Source organism: Thunnus maccoyii, chromosome 20 (genome assembly GCF_910596095.1).
Source record: "Thunnus maccoyii chromosome 20, fThuMac1.1, whole genome shotgun sequence".
Lineage (NCBI taxonomy): Eukaryota > Metazoa > Chordata > Actinopteri > Scombriformes > Scombridae > Thunnus > Thunnus maccoyii.
This window is the reverse complement of record NC_056552.1, coordinates 9,659,541-9,675,769: the sequence shown is the minus strand read 5'-3', so window position 1 is coordinate 9,675,769 and position 16,229 is coordinate 9,659,541. Positions and strand designations below refer to the sequence as shown.

At 39.0% G+C, this 16,229-nt stretch overlaps 1 long non-coding RNA gene across 1 annotated transcript; it reads left to right on the top strand.

Moving 5' to 3' along the window:
* Positions 1 to 2,970: 2,970 nt before the first annotated feature.
* LOC121887285 lies at positions 2,971 to 13,886 on the top strand. Its single transcript, XR_006092953.1, has 3 exons — positions 2,971 to 3,076; positions 10,122 to 10,275; positions 13,588 to 13,886. It is a non-coding gene; the product is annotated as an uncharacterized LOC121887285 (long non-coding RNA).
* The last annotated feature ends 2,343 nt before the right edge of the window (positions 13,887 to 16,229 follow it).

Here is a 16,229-nt window from a genome sequence, read left to right as displayed (position 1 = left end):
AGAGCTGAGCTTTGGTTGAGTGGTCAGTGCAGTTGTCCCAGAGTCCAGGATTTGAGACCTAGTGTGGGAACTGTCCTTGACAAAATAGTTTATTGAAGAATGCTTATTTCAACACTTTAATATCCTAAAATTATAAGTGTAATAAAAACAAAAACAGCCTATTTCCATTTTATTCAAATACAAATACAAATACAAGTAATTTATCTGCCTCAACAAATACAGATACAAATACAAATACTGGGCTCTGTGTGCATCCCTAGTCTCTTCAACTTGAGAGGGTATGTTTGGTCCAAAGATTCGTGCTTTGTCTGTAGTGGCACTTCACAATCACCATAGTCTCAGAGCATATGAAACAAACTGGTTTTGAACTGATCTGCTAAATGTGCTGCTAACACTATGCTCTCTATCTAGACTCAGGGTAAGAGTGTCCATTCTTGATTAAAATAGCACTTAGAGCACTTTTCATTGACTCGTGTCACACCTCATCTCTGGTCTCTCCCTGACATGCAGGAGTCATTCGACAGAGCCCTGAACCTCCGCCCTGCCCCTGCACAGAGTTGAGTGGCTCATTGATCGCAGGTTTATTAAAGGTTTATTAATATTAAATGCATTGCTCGTACAAATTGCACCCAATCCGACACTGCACTCCCTTTGTACACCAGCAATGCACCCGCCAAGTGTGGAGTCGATCAGATGAACGGTTCGAGAGATACATGAAGGACATACACGCGGACATACAGCCACACAGACACACAGACAGAGATTCCTTCCTTTAGTAGATAGATATAATAATACATGTTATTGGCCACTTGAGCGCAGCAGAAATAACCTGTGAACAATAGCTTATATAGAGAGTCATGTTTCTGGCCACTTCATGAATATAAGTCCAATATTCACTCCCTTTTGGCTCTGTTTTTTGTTTCCACCAGCTCCTGGGAGCAATATCTGTCTCTTTAGCTGCTAATTGCTCCGCTAGTTAGTCATTAACTTTGGCTGTCTTGCATTTGGTAGCAGGCAGGTAGTGTACAATGGGTTTTTAGGGCTATTTTGCTGTAAACAGCTGCCTGCTACAGCCATAAATAGCACTATGAGAGCAGTGAGAGTAAACCAAAACAGTAAAGTTGCAGGCCTTAAAAAGAAAACAATGAGCTGAAAGACACTATAATGCTTTGTATAGCTGAGCTGCAGAGTACAGTGATCATTCTCTGTGGGTTTGAGGAACCACTTTCACATACAAGTAGTCATATGATCCACTGTTAATATAACTAAATATAAATCTATTTGGTCAATTTGAGGAAACAATCTCCATAATTAAGAAAGACAACACGGGATGCAACAGGACACTTATGCCAATTCACCATGTTTTACAGATTAATAACATGATGCTACGTCAACCTTTGCTATTGAATATGTACAGGTAGCTCATGTCAAGAAACAATCAATTTTACAGTTATGATATGGTTAACTGCAAAACATCACTTGTCAGGAAAAAAACATACATTGTTTTAAATGTTTAAGCAAGTGACCAACACTAATTTTTCCTGGTGTGGACAATGGAAAAACACTGTCAAAACAATGATGCATTCAACAGTATTTCCACATCTACCCAGCATGTCTCACACTTTGATGTTTTTCTACATTAGAAATTGAATGATTACACACTCTTTTTTGGGGCTGAGAAAATTGGATTTTGGGTGTTTTTTTAATGTTCTTGAGCAGTTAATAGGATAGAGATTTTTCATTTGACAACAGTTGAATGCTGTGGTAGTGGTGATGTGGCAGATAAGAATTTAAAACAATTAAACTTTTCAGAAAATAGCATTTCATTTTCACAGTTATGCAGTTGTATTCCTTGTATTTCATTTTCATAATACATAATTTCGTTGTTATGTTGCTAAGGTTATCAGTGTGAAGAATATGCAGCCAGAGTACAAATAGGTAATGCAGGTTCTTGTCTTTTTGGTTTACTTGTACTGTATGTTGATCTATTGGTAATCAGGGCTTCAGTAGGGGGAACTGTGCTCCTCTCCCTCACTCAATACAGATGAGTGAAGGGGAGAGCTGTGTGCTGGTCTCTTCATCCCTCTCCTCTCACTATTTCCACTGTTTAAGGTAATTACCATACACAAAACACTATAAACTTGACATATATTGTTGATAATTGTTATTATGGCTACGGTTGAATAGTCTTTTTTGCTTAGGAAGGTTCCTAACTGAGTGAAATGACTTGGAAGTATCTAAGTGGCAGCCATGATAAGAACTGGTTGAATTCTCTAAATGCTAAAGAAAGGTGCTTCAGTGCTTCCTTTCTAATCTCCTTCAGCATAGGGTACACTTAACCATCCTTTATGAAAGGAAATTCTGGCCCACAATTCGTTGCAGCAGCAATATTTAAAGCTTCCACAGCCTTTATCAACCATATTTCAAGGTGTTTACTAAGTTGTGTGGTGGTTCTTAAGCTATTATATACACAGGCTAATAACAGATCATAATCTGCATATTGACCATAACACAGAAGTCTGTCTTTCAAGAAAAAGGGATATGAGACGTTTTTAGTCAGATGATGTTTCTATTTCAACATGTTTGAAACTTAAGAATGATGATGTGTACAGTAGTAGGTTTGTAGGCCTAACATGTTATGCCTATCTTGCACACATTTATCATTTAATTTCATTCAATAATTGGGATTCAGGAGGTGAGCATGAGCAAGCATTCTCAATGGACAATTTCGTTTCAGTTTTGTGACTGGTAGCCTACATTCCTTTTTTAAACTCAATTCCGACCTTTGTAATGAAGTAATATTTTTCACCATGTTGACTTTGTGATGTTTTCCATCAAGGTCATGGAAAAGTGGTTAGGAAAAGACGATAGGAGGTACTTTTTGACCGCTGCCTATGTCTCGTCTTGGTCCTGGCAGTTTTTTGTTAATTTAGCACCTCCTGCTGGCCATTTGGTATAGTGACAACAGACTGATGTAACTTCCTGTTGCAGCCATATTGCAATGCCAGGTGTTGAAGGAAGGTGATGTTCAATCCTTTGCCATGCTGCTCTCCATGGATCTTAAGAGGCACTACTTGTAAGTTTTTATGATTTTTTAAAATCTTTTCTATATGTATGTTGTTTGTTTGCTTACATGTACATAACATATATTTGTTTTTGTGCTGTTTCCAGTCTCACACTTTTCATTTAAGTAAAGAGTCTCAACATCAGGTTGTTCACTGTGAGAGCAAAAGATGTATTTTGTATTTTTATGTTATTCAAGTTGCAATAAACGATATTTAGCCATATTAGTTGTCAGAAAACTATTTGCTATGTAGAGATATCACAGAGTAATGGCGTCCTTAACAGTGAATGAAGTCACACTCCCTCTATGTGTGTTGTTACCCGAGCTTCTCTGTTCTTTGTTTTGGTAGCCGCGCCGACCTTGTGCGTACATCAGTGCTTGTGAGCGTGCATGTTAGTGCAGTGTGAGTCCCTCCGTGTCCTTCGCGTCCATTTCCAAGATGGCGGCCGTGTCACAAACTTTCTCAAATTACAGCTAAATAGTTCACTAAAATATGTTTCTGAAAGCATTTGAGGCAAGAAAAAGGCAACACAGTAACAGAATCTTGATCCATATTTGATCATCTCTGCTGAGTTTGACAGTTTGATCTGAGTTTCGTTGTCGGCTTTCTTTGTTTTTTCCAACTTTATTGAGTAAATGACACACATTTGTTTTGGTCTGAGATGTTTGTGCCATAGTGCAACATCTAGTTGTTGAATGTCATGTATTGCAACTTTAAAGAGTTTCAGTCACTGTGTAAGCTAGCTACTGCTATCGTTTCACTATAGCGCCCGACTGTTGTTCTGCCAATGTTTGCATTAAAACTACTCACTAAGGGACATTCTGTTAGGTGTTCAAAAATGTTTATTTTATCACTGTAAGAAGGCAGCTGTCATGTGTCAGCTTAAATAGATGCGTTAAAAGGGTAAAATATATGTCATGTAGGTTACAGTCCATGTTGTACACTGGTTAAAAATATGATTTACATTATTTAGAAAAACATAGAATGACTTAGTTGAGGAAACTGTGGCCCTGAGACAGAGTGTATTCATTATGGAAAATGTGTGATTTGGTTGCATTGTATATAAGTACTCAATACAGATGGTAGATGGGGAGAGCTGTGTGCTGGTTTCTTCATCCCTTTCCCTTCATTATGTTCCCTGTTTAAGGGCACAACAGTGACATCCACTTTGTTAAATTGGCACTTTTTAACCTCAAACATTGATCAGACTGTTCAGAGGTCTGTGGAACTCAAATGTGCTTTGTCTTTTGCTGCAGGATGTTAGGAACATTCTTCAATAAATCTTAGAAATGTCACTTAAGACAGAATAAGGCTCTACCTTTGCACAGTTGCATTTGCACATTTGCTGCAGACCAAATTAGAGCTGATGCTTTGGTGGATGATTGATTTGCTCCACTGCAAACATTAATTCACATGCGAGGGGAGTGGTGTAATGTTGTAATCCCAGAACAGAGCCTAACAAGAAGAATGCAACACTTTGAACTCTCCGGGGATAAACCTAATAAACATGACAGGACGGGTAGAGCAGAGAGTATCTGCAGTAAGACAGGAAATGGAAGGTTTGGATTTGTTAAAGAGTGTACAGTTTGCATGTTACTGACTGTAAGAAAATTGCAGTATTGATGCAGAAGATAATTACCTGCTCATCAAGTGATTTTCTACACTGACAGGGATGTGTGGGCGAGTAGAAGATTGCACAGCATTATTGGGGGGTGTGTTTGTGTCTTTTGTGGAGAAAAAAAGTAAGTGGTAAGAGGTACTGACTTAGAGGATGGTAATGAATGAAACAGAGGACATCACTTCATCACGACGTGATGGCTGGTGTGTCTTCATTTGATGGAGTTACCACAAAAAAGCATCTGGCTGCCCTGTGTACTCCTCACATGAAAGGCAAACAGATTAAATTAAAATGGCATACAACAGATTAAAATGGCAGAGCGGGGGAGGTGATTTTATACAGCTGGCAGATGAGATGAATGAGGGCATGTCAAAACTGACAAACAGCAAGTTGGATTCTTTCTCTGCGTGTATCTCTGTGTGTATAAAAGGAAGAGATTAGGTGAGAGAGAGTGAATAAGGGAGAGAAAAAAATTAATCATCTGGTTTTGAAAAGGGTAAAGGGGAGTGAACGGTGTACGGGAAGGAGGAACCAGATTTTAAATATGGAAACGAAATGAAAACCAAACAATAAGGACTGATGAAAAGAAAAAAATGATAATATGTCAAAGGGTGCAAAGACTTTGTCAAAAAAGGCCGTGACAGATAAGCCTTGCTGCTCCCGACTGACCCCTTCAAGGAAAGCATTCTGGGGTAAAAAATGCAGCCATGGCATTGTGGGTAGGAAGCATAATGGTGGGGCAGGAGGGGTTGGACAGCACCGCCACATCCAAACATTATTTTTAGACATAAAGAGACGTTTGATGTTCTTAACTGAAACATCTGACAACAAACGAAAGGATATAAATGAGATCTAATTAAGACTTTGCCACCTGCTCATACTGTATAGAAAATACACACAAAAATCCCCTCAGGCGCACACAGCGTTTACAGTACAGCGCTACAAGGTGTGACCTACATGTAAATGCATACAACACATTCAAATTCCCCTCTCCCTCTGAATATATAATGCACTTTGACTCCAAACGAAGTATGCAACTAGCAATTATTTACACCATTGATTAATATTATTATGTATTTTCTTGATTAATCAATTGTTACTGTGGGTTATAATGTCAGAAAACGGTGAAAAAAAAGTCCATCACAACTTAAAAAAGTTTTTTTTTTGGCAGAGCAACAAGTCACATTACAACCCAATCACTCATTGGCTATAAAAAAATGGTTAATACATGTAAATTGCTTCATAATTCTAACATATAGCACCTTTAATGCAATTATTTCAGTTGAGCAATTCAAATTCAAATATCATTGATTCAAATTCAGTTTCTAGTGACACATATTTCTGCCCATACAGGACCCTCCTGGCCATTAGTCTGGCACACAGGCTCCTGTAAAACCATAACCTTTACACTTTGGTTTGTGGACTTGACCTTTAACCAGGTCAAGTCAGATATCTAACTTGACCTGGTTAAAGTCACAACAAGTCAGCTAAAAATGTCACAGATAAGATGGGGTTTGGCTGACAGGTCGAACAGAGAGAAAGGGGAGATTGGTGAGATAGTTCTCCATCTGTATGGAGATCAGGTAGGGATTTCATCTTAACATGTCACACTGAGCCAGTTAAATCACAAGATGTTGTGCTGACATCTTCATCTAAACAAACCTCTTTTAAGTGAACTAAATCCGCATTAAATTGGCCCGGTATATGTGAAATGCATGCTACTGTACAGGCACACACACAGTCTGGATGGTGTCCTGCTGTTTGTTCAATTATGACTGTACCTTGGGGGATCGGGATTAGGACAACTCAGCTGGTCAGCAAAGGTGAATGGCTGATGGAAGCAATAAGGTGAGAGGTCAGTGTCGTGCGAGGAATAGGAAATGCCAACCAAGTGATGAGGACTGAAATAGCCAATAGTGTCAGTCATACAGCACCAAATTGCCTGCAAGCCTCAAAAGTCAAACTCACTGTCGCCCCTTGACAAAACCAGGAAAGAGCAGCACTACAGATTTAACAATGACGGGAAAAATGTTTTCACATCAGCCCAGTATCTCTAAGATTTTCACATATGTTGGATGACTCTGCAAGACACAATTTGCATATTGTGCCAATGTTCAGTATGAGTGCAGGAAGTTGCGTGCTGTTTCTGTACAATTTAAATAAATAGTGCCAGACCGAATACAGTGAGCTACACAAAACCAGTACTTCCTGCTCATTTTCTCTGAGAAGCATTGAAGCCCTCACAAGGAGCATGACGGGATAACATGTGGCAAGAGACGACCAGGCTGCAACGTAGGGCAAAGCTCAGATATTGTAACTGAACTGTTACCTGGAAGAAGTGGATTCTGCCAAACAAACATTGACATGTCCTTTTTTTTTAAGCCCAGTGCTGATGTTGTTAAGGTTAAGGAAAGATGGTGGTTATAGAAAATAAAATATGGTTATAGTGTGTTTAGGTTTTGGCGACTAAAACATCTGGTTAAAATTCAGGTAAATGATGAATGTAAAATGCAGGTCTGTGACAGGACACAAATTCTTCACTACATGCAGGATACATGACTTCCTGCATTGGAACTGAACATTGGCATTGGATTTAAATTGTTAGATGCAGAATCACTAAAGATGTAGGTCCTGCAATGAATTAGTCTATGGGAGAAAATTTGACTAGTTTGACTATTGTAGTGCAATATTGTACAAAACAGGGTGATGACATACCGATATCACAATGACTCCTCCATTGTCTAACACAAGTTCAGTTCAGATCTTTATTGTTCCACAAGAGGAAATTATTTTTGCAGCATAAAAATACAAAACCATGAAAACATAAACACAATAAAAACGCAAAGAAAATAAGTCATTAAAGGGCAGGTTCATACATTTTCAAGTCTGTCTTAAAGCAATTATCAGGTGCCCAAATCTTGCCATAATCATTCCTCCTGTTCATACTGGCTATTAGAAGATCCCTTCACAATGTAAATAAAATGTAAGTAAAAAAAAAAATTTTAAGGTTTGTCTGATGCTAATATGAAGCTTCAGCTGTCCAAATGAGTCAAATCAAGTAGATATCTTTCAACGTTACAGTCTTTTTAGTGCCAAAGTCTCTCTTTTTGTTACTATACTTCCACCACAGCTCAACAGGGAGACACTGTCCGAGAAAACACAAAGAGGGAATTTGATGCTGAAAAGACTATAAATGTGGCAGATATCCATTTGTTATGACTAAGGCTGTATTCAGACCCAATCAGGCGGTGCGTTCTGCCGCAGGGTTGAGTGGAAGTGTGTGGGGCTGTGGGCATGTTTGTGCTCTAGAACGTGACCACTGTGAAAAAATTCGAAAATAATGTTTTATTGATCTGATTCACCAGCTTTCTTGATACCACCGCTCCCTCTCTTCATTTACTCTCTGGCTCACTCAACCGCAGCTGCTCTCTCGCTCACTCACTGGTGCTGTCAGCTCTCTCTCTCTTTTTCTCTCTTCTTTTTAAAATGAGTTTTGAAGCCGACAGCAAAGTTTTACTTTAAACATTATCAAACCAAGAGAAATGTCCTTCCCTCCTCCTAGTAAGGTCTTTGTATTCCCTCATGGCAGTGTTTTACAGCCCTGATCAGTCTGATCGACGGCTGTGATTGGCCACTGCAGCTTGATGTTGGGTTGCATTTCTCCAAAAGGTGACTCTGGATCAACTTTCTTACCGCAGGCCGGTGGCCTATGGCCAAAACCCCTGCAGCCTAAACGCACTACCCCCATTTAAATGAATGGGGGGACTGGCGTTTTTGCCGCACTGCCTGATTTGGTCTGAATACGGCCGACTGCTGAAGCCTCATGTAAGCTTCAGATAAATTTTTGAATGCATTATGCACAAAATGACTGTGTGGACACACTGTGGATTTTGGCCCCCATCTCTTACACTTGAAGCACATTTGAATAGGAACTTTTAACAGCCAGTATGAACAGGAGGAATGATTACAGCGAGGAAAACCTCTTTCAATGTTCATATGGACACCTGGCTGTTGTTTTAAGACAAACTTGAAATATTGTGAATTTATCCTTTAAAAATGCTTGTACTATACACACAACTCAGACAGTATGTACAGATGTATGTTAAAAGCAAGGGAAACAGGAAAACAGCAAATACAGATAAGAAAAAGAAAAATACAAGGTGCATCAAGACCACAGTCTGTTGGCTGACTGTGAATTCGCAGGTCAGAATTGAACAATGATAAACTACAACTGCCAAAGCCAGCTGGAGCTTGCATCACAACATACAAATGCATTTGGGAATCGTCCAGTTTGCATGGGCTTTAACTGAACTGAATGAAAGCAAACATTCACAGAGACTAGTGCAAGACAAAACAGACTGGAGTGTATGTCACGTGTCAGACCAACAATTTATTATGGCTTTTTTAAAAGCCATGACGACAATCTTCCCCTAAGCTTAACCAAGTGATTTTGGTTGCCTGACTTTAACCATACATGCAATTCACTGTGTGGCTACTGTAGGAATAATCACTTTAAAATGTTGACACTGAACATCAAGCTATCATGGCGAGTTAGTTGGGTCTCATCTGACCATGTCGCTCATTTTGTCTGACATTAAAACATAATATCCTTTTTTTCCCTTCAGGTAACATTTCAATCGATTGTTTCAGTATATTATTAATAATGGGTCCTCTGGCTGGGGCTGATACATGAGTGACAGGGAACAGTTAAGCCGCCTGATCTGGAGGGATGAAGCGATATGAAACATTGGAGGAGAGAGAGGGAGATGATGATTGTAAGGGAACCGAACATGAGAGACAAATAGAGAGGTTTGTAAATACATAGAAAAACAGCCAAAGAGATAATGAGATAATGAGGGAAAGAACGACTTACAAGGCAAAGAAAGGAAGACTGTGATGAACGATTGAGAAGTGAATGTGCGGTTGGAAACCTGAAGCGTGACAAAGGGCCATACAGAGGTGAGATATTGATCAGTGGTCACTCAGTTACCACTGTCACCTCTGACACCACAGTCTTTTCCATTAAAATCTATGTCACCAGAATGCCAGAACAGGGGGGGGATGGCGATGGAAAAATATGGAAGAGGGACATGATGGAACAAGAGCAAGGAACAAGAGGTGAAAAAAGTAAAAGATACAGAGGTAGGCATCGAGCATTACTGTGACAGATTAAGGGATAATGTCCATCAGGGAGCCCCTAATGGAAAAGTGGAATACTTCCCATCATACACACACACACACACACACACACACAGAGAGCGAGTATGCGGCCGAGAGCTGAAATCAAAAGCAGTGATTCTGATAATAATAATTGCAGTGATTACTGCTTGTTCGCATATCTCACAGCCATTTTTCCCTTCTCTACAACAAGCGTGTTTTTTTTTTTCCACTCAACCGTGTAGCCTGCATTAAATCTGCTCAATCTCTCTTTCTGTCAGCAGGCAGAGCTGAGGATGAGAATGGAAGGAGGAGGAGGAGAGCGGAAACGTCCACTTGCTCTGGAATCACATGTACATTGCTGCAGTAAATGTCACCAAAAACCCCTGAAAGGGAGTTTTGACTTTTATTCTGTGTAAACCTTTATTTAATCGGGTAAGTCACATTCAAGATTCTATAAAACATAAAACAAGCATTTTAAAATGTACAATATCAATCATGGTAATCAACAATAATAGTATCAACAATAAAAATAAAAAAAAATCTAAGACATAAAAGTAATTATACAATAAAAGTTGATTAAAAACATGTTAAAAACAGTCACAGCTAAAAATTAATCAGGTTTTTAACTACATTTCTGAACTGAACCAGAGTATCAAGCTTCAAAATACACTGCAGTTCATTCCAAATGTATGGTGCAAAAAATATAAAAGCTGTCTTTCCCAGATCAATGTTAATTCTAGGAACCTGCAGCACTATCCAGTCTTGTGAGCGAACAAGCCAACAAGTGACATGAAATATAAGGGCAATTTCTGGAGAAACCCTTTATAAATAAATGCTGGTCTCTTCTAATGGAAAGAGAAAGCCAACCCACTTTTTGATGAAGAGTACAGTGATGAGTATCATAGATGTTTCCAGTTATAAATCTAAGGGCTGAATGGTAGACAGCATTTACGGGCCGTAAGAATGTTCCCAGCTAGAATTTTTTTGTTCTATAAACAATCTAAGAAGGTTACATGTTATGATCTATTAATGTTTTCAGTGTGAAGTTTACTTTTGGTTCCTGGAATGATCTAGGATAATGTCTCTAAAACATCCTAAAAATGTTTATTGATAATATTGATAGAACATTATGCCCAAGCGTTCCTTAAAACGTTTTCAGCAGGAAGTTGTTTTTTTTTGGTTCCTAGAATGCTCCAGGATAACAGGATAAAAATGTTTGGTGGCAACCTTCTTAAAATGTCTAGTGATAACATCGTTAGAACATTACACCCAAACTGCTATAACTACTGAATTTAAGACCCAAAATGCAGGAGAAAGGGGTTTATTGCAAATTGTGTGGTTAAATCACCAGAGTCCAATATAGCAGTGGGGCAGAGTGGGGCAGAGAGTGGCAGATGGAGCAGTTGGAGTGGAGCAGGTGAGGAGTTCGGTGTTGTAAAAGCAGGTTGGAGAATGGGGTTTCTTAGCAGAGCAGGGCAGGCAATGAATTGAGGGTCCAAACCCGAGACAGGTGATGAAGATGAAGCTGTTTGTGGCTGGCAACTGAGGCAGACTGGAGTGTGAACCGCATGGTAGACTGAAAGATCTGGCAGGTTCTTGATGGATGTGCCGGGGTTTCATGCTTCAGTGGCTTGCTGAGTTGATTAGGTGATCAGCTGCAGGTGCACTGGTTGAAGAGTGGGAAGAGGGAAACCAGGGGGGTGTTCCATCAAGCTGGCTAACAGGATAGCCTGGCTTATTTCGATAAGCCTCGCTAATTTAAGTGAGAGTTCCGTTCCATCACTGCGGCTTATATGAGTCCCAGCTCAGTAACCATGGTAACGTAGTCAGCAGAACTAGCCTGCTCCATGGCAGGCTAACGGTCAAGCTTAACTCAGCTGCATGTCAAACAATGTCCGACAGACCGAAACAGACTCTCAAAAGACGGTTCCATCAAGTGTCTTTTCACACTCCCATCACTTGTCTGTGTTCAGGAAACATAAAATAGAAGAACTGTGAGGGACTTTTACAAAAATACTTAAGTAAATCCCCATTTTATTCGTGGTCACTCCTGTAGTGGACTGGACCCTTTTATTTAAAAGCTTAGCATTTAGAATTTAAGAAATAAAAGTGTGCCAGCTCTCTTCTCTTAAGTTGCTGACACTGTAATTTTAATTATACATCTGATATTATCATTATACTACTGAATGCTCATTTAACAAATAAATATAAACCCATGAACAGGAACAAACAATGCTCTTCTCACCAAGCTAGATGCATGGATTGAACCACCAACCTTCTGGTGATAAGTTCACTCCTCTAACCTTTAGGCCATCACTACCCACCTACAGGTATACATTTAATCTGTCATCAATTTTGTGCCAAGTCATCTCCTTCACCTTGTTAATTGCAGCAGTTTTGCCCTTTTTGGTGTTTGTTGTTATTTTTTTAATATGTGCATCAATATGTGGTTTGAAGGTGAATTTAAATATTTATAATGTGGGACTCTTTCAATGACTGTACCATTTAAAGTGCAGATTTGGAGAGCACTGTAATCAATGTCTTTGGCTCCAGAGAACAGAATACATTTTGTTTTATCGGTATTTAATACAAGTTTGAGAGCTATAAGTGCACCTTGCAAACCATTAAAACAAAGCTGCAGGTTTTCAATAGCCGATTTTATAGAGTCAGCCCAACAGTATAAAATATCTGCATAAAGGTGGACATTATAGGTTTGTAAAGACAAGACTATATCGTCAATATAAATAGTGAACAGGACTGGTCCTAATATTGAACCTTGTGGGACACCTTTTGTTATTGGTAGGAACTCTGATCTCTCTGAACTCTGAACTCTAACATTACGCACTTTTATGCACTGTTGTCTGTCAGAGGGGTAATTGTTGAACCATCTACAGGCATTAGGATCAATTCCAATACTTGATAATCTGTGCAGGAGGAGGGAATGATCAACTGTATCAACGGCTTTTGATAAATCGACAAAAAGAGCAGCACAGTGCTTCCTATTGTCTACAGCTGACACAATATCATTTAAAATTAGGGAAGTAGCAGAGATGGTGTGATGATCTGTTCTGAAGCCAGATTAGTGGGGCGTTAATACAGAATATCTAGTTAACAATGACTTGAGTTGATTGTTTACTAATGATTCAAGGGTTTTAGACAGACAAGACAGTTTTGAAATAGGGCGGTAGTAATTTAAGATACAACATGAGCTGACTTCCATACTTTAGGAATTGTGCCAGTTAAAAGAGTTAAGTTAAAAAGATCTGATATTAAGGGGGCAGAGAGCTTGAGAAGATAAGGGTCCTAGTTGTTCTCGCCAAGATTATCAAGTTTTCTCATGATGACAAGATCCTGATCTCAGGGTCTTGTTATTATGAGAAAAATTTAAGGTGGTTATCAATCATCATTCTCCTTAAGGAGAAAAGATCACATAATTACAAGATAACAGTGTTGTTTTATCATACTTTATTGTATGCTTTATTTTGATTGTTGTTACCAAATGGTTCCATAGTAGCTTGGACTGATGTACAGTGTGACTTTGCGTACATGAAGCATCTCATAGCAGCTTCTGGATGAACAGAACAACTCAGTATGCTTTCCACCTGAACAATCTTAGTGATCTGTTGATTTACTGATTGCAGTGCTTATTGTCATTCTTTGTGTCAAATAGGTCTACATAATCCTTCCAGCAACTATCGTGCATAACCTACTACTGCTTTCTTCTTCTTCTTCTTTTTCTTTTAGGTTTTACCGGAGTTGGCATCCTCCATGTTGCATGACTGCAACCTTCTGGTTTTAGTCCTCATCAGTGTCCCATTATTCTGTATCTGTTTAATTAGTCTGGTTGTCCTCAAAAAACAAACAAACATATACTTCCATACTGCTTTCTATACTGATTTCTGATAATCCTAATTACTGTAATTGTGTAACAATTTCCTGTGTATTTCCTGTATGATATAACATGTTGTAGTGTCTCTGCTTCCTGACACTGCTCACAATGGCCTGTGTTATGTTTTTCTACATTGAAAAGTGTGCTGTTAAGATTACTTTGTCCAATTCTGCTCATTGTGACTTGCTCTTCCTGCTCCTACTACTATTGTATTTCACATCCGTCAACATATCAACCTCAGGACGTCTGATTAAACTAATAATAACACATTATTAACATAAACCACATTATACAGTGACATTAATATCTCCCAGTGTCTCAAATCAAGGAGAATATAAAAGTGAATTAAATCAGGTAGCGTCATTATGCTACTGTCTTCTTAAATGATGATTGATAACCACCTTAAACTTTTCTCATAATTACAAGTTATGGATCTCATAATTATGAGATCTTGGTGAATGCAATGTGCAATGTGCTTCCTTGCTTAATAATATTGGAATGCCTAAAAAAACCAAACAAACAAGAAGTTTCAAGTTACTTAGTGTCTGCCACTTAAGGTAAATAAAACCCAATGTATTGGATATACAGTATAAGCATATTTTTAAAGCAAAGCAACCACACAACCTACTCTATAATCATACACCCATTGTGAGTTGTTCCAAGATGTGAGCATTTGTAAGTGGTAAACATGGTAATCTCTCCCATCTCTACCATCCACCACCATAGTGACTGTACCATTGATATGGCTTTGTTTGGAGGATTAAAGCACCTTAAAGCCCCTGTTGGATATAAAGTCTTTGAAAGCTCTAATGGAATCATAGTCTGTGTAAAGATGGACGTAGCGAGATGTGACATCCCCGATTGGTTTGCATTGGAGCCGTTTTTGAAGCCCAGAGTTGCTGCTTATGGTCAGTGTGTGCCATCTTTTCCGTTTGGAGCAGGGACCTTCCAGATAATGGGTGCAGGGTGTTGCCTTTCACACTGTTGAAACATGCCCCACTACCTCAGACCAAAGTAAACACTGTCTTACTAGGAATATTAAGTGATTTTACACTTGGGCAAACACTAGCTACTTTAGCTAAATTGTGCTAACAGTGCCGGTATTATAATCAAGTAACATTAAACTTACCGAAATATTGTATGACAGCACAAAAGGTCCTGTTAGTGTAACTCCTGAACCACAAACACAGTAGAAGTGCATGTCTGGAGAAAAATCACTGTTTATTCTTTAAACAGAAGCGCCGAAAGTCAGACTCAGTGTGAGTCCAAGAGCCAGGAAGAGCAGCTGGTGAGCCAACTGTCAATCACCGCTGTCAATCAACAACCACACAGCAGATATCAAAGCCTACATGTCTTCAAATCATATTAATGGAGCAGTCATTTCCAAAATGACCACCAGCCCACTTATAGCAGGGCCCAAATTTCACAATTGAGACCATAGTGACTATTGATCTAGTATTTGATGATAGAAGTTGACACTTTATGAATGGGAGTTGGCAATTGGAGCCAGGGGCTTTTTGAAACCAGCATTTAGCACATTGGTGGCACATTGCACTTTAAGGTACTTCCAATTGGCTTCAGCGTCACACCGTGGTAGTTTCTGCTTGGATGGTAAAGTCAAAAAAAGTGAGCGAATGAACTCAAGCGCAGTAGTGTCAAAATCTGTCTAGATTTATCTCCCAGTAAAGATGTGCAAATGCCTGAGTTACTGTCAGAAACACTGCAAAGTTGTTGTCAGAGGAGGAGGAGGAATGAGTAATGGCAGACATTTAGGTAGCGACAATTCATGTGTGGACCTTCACATTGTGCCAAATACGTAGGATAGCAGTATTTTCTTCAGGTGTTCTATTGGCTTGCAATCATTAGTTGTCATGGCAACCAACTGCAATGAAATATATTAGTGCACTAAAAGTGTGTGGAAATAAATCCAACCAGTATCTCCAGCTGTGTAGGGCATTAGCTAGTGTTATTTCATATATAAAACTGCTTCTCCTGTTTTTAGAAAACTCGAGTTGAGTACAGGGGCAGCTGTGAAGTGAATCAATGAACACTTGGTTTCCATAGCAACCAACACGCCAGCAACCACTTGGCACATGTCCTCCTGTGAATGTCATAGTTTGATACCATTTTCCAAAAGATCAGACTGTGTTTTCTATTTGTGTTTTTGTAAGATTGGTTGATTGCTTTTACTGAGACTGAAAAAGGTGAGATGAGTCAGACTACCTTCTCTCTGGTTGCTTTATTTGAATGAATGACTCTGGCCGGCTCCAGTCAGCTATGATTTTAGGCTAGATAGTTGCCTCTTAGTTATTCAAATATTAATTAAACAATGATAGACTAATCTGATATCTCAAGCACTACAACATCCATCTGTCATAATCTCAATCTGTAAACAATCATTGATCACAAAAACACAATGAAATCCCCCCATTTCTGTCACATCACACAAAGACTGACGTCATACTTCTGCAACCCTGGTTATAGTTACTCAGTGAAA